The sequence below is a fragment of the Habropoda laboriosa genome, unplaced genomic scaffold, assembly GCF_001263275.1.
Source record: "Habropoda laboriosa isolate 0110345459 unplaced genomic scaffold, ASM126327v1 scaffold124, whole genome shotgun sequence".
In the NCBI taxonomy this organism is placed as follows: Eukaryota; Metazoa; Arthropoda; class Insecta; order Hymenoptera; family Apidae; genus Habropoda; species Habropoda laboriosa.
This window is the reverse complement of record NW_017100265.1, coordinates 1,800,452-1,800,741: the sequence shown is the minus strand read 5'-3', so window position 1 is coordinate 1,800,741 and position 290 is coordinate 1,800,452.

Below are 290 nucleotides of genomic sequence, written 5' to 3'. Positions count from 1 at the left end.
GGTTCCAGGCGCGGGTGGAAGGGGTGGATCGGAGGTGGCCTGCGCGGTGAAGGGAGACGGGAGACACGACCATTGTTGAACGTCCGGCGGCGCCAGCCACTAGCCATCACGGCTACCACCACCACCACCACTACGAACTCTCCGTCTCACTACCACCATGACAACCGACAACCACCGTCCTCCTCGTGCAGCATGCTCATGGTTCACGAGCTCTCGTCGCACACCTCGCCCGCCAACCTGTACACCATGATTCCGGCTACGGTTTTCTATATATACGCACACACCGTTCA